This window comes from Orcinus orca, chromosome 8 (genome assembly GCF_937001465.1).
Source record: "Orcinus orca chromosome 8, mOrcOrc1.1, whole genome shotgun sequence".
NCBI lineage: Eukaryota > Metazoa > Chordata > Mammalia > Artiodactyla > Delphinidae > Orcinus > Orcinus orca.
In genome coordinates this window covers 99,751,725-99,752,532 of record NC_064566.1, presented here as the reverse complement: position 1 = coordinate 99,752,532, position 808 = coordinate 99,751,725, and the positions used below count along the sequence as shown (strand labels likewise).

General features: G+C 53.5%; 1 protein-coding gene across 2 annotated transcripts in view; it reads right to left on the bottom strand.

The window, feature by feature from the left end:
• GRAMD1B (GRAM domain containing 1B) overlaps positions 1-808 on the bottom strand; it is a 251,406-nt gene that overhangs the window by 7,891 nt on the left and 242,707 nt on the right. The gene's annotated exons all lie outside the window — the stretch shown is intronic.

Genomic DNA, 808 nt, shown 5'->3' with positions numbered 1-808 from the left:
CTGTAAGACAGGGAAGCCCGCCCCAGCCCGGGTTTGTGCCCTCAGTGGGCTCCTCCATTCAGAGCACCCACCACACCCACGTCTGGCAGGTCCCCCCGCCAGGCCGGGCAGCTAAAGGCAGCAGGCTCCCGAAACAAGGGTCGCTCTCAAGGGACACAGTCTCAGGCTGAAGGGGGACGGCCGATCGAGCCCTGGGAACCCCTGGGGTAAGCGGTGCTGTGTCTCAATGACTTGTGGTCCTTGTTTCACGAAATTAAGAATTCTCTCGAACGTTCCGTTGCTATCAGGACCCGCGTCCGACGCCACTGGTCTGTCTTCTACTCACTCGGCTTGGTTTCCCTGTGGTCCTGAATACACTGTCCTCCTCTCCTGGTACCTTTGCCACACTGTTCCCCCAGCTCAGACTCCTCTCTTGCCCATTCAACCTCACCCATCTACTATCAAGGCCCAGAACAACTCCAAACTTTCTCTGGCTCACAGCCATCTCTCTCTCTCCTGGCCTTTCATGGACCCCTCACTAGGGCTCTGCGCTGCAGTCATCTTTAATGGCTTTGTTTCAGCTGTGTTGGGACTGCACTGTCTTATCCTTACCTTGTACACCCCAGGTGCCAAGCAGAAAACTGAGTAGGCTCCTAGCTGTACCCATGTCATTGAATTAACTGAATCTTAACTGAATTTCTTAACCTTCTTTAAGAAACAGATACATCCCACATCACGGGATGGAGTTTACATGGGGCAATTCCAGCGGTAGAATCCTACCCTGGTTCTAGGTAAGCTGCCTTGTTAACACAGGACGGTTAACATTTCA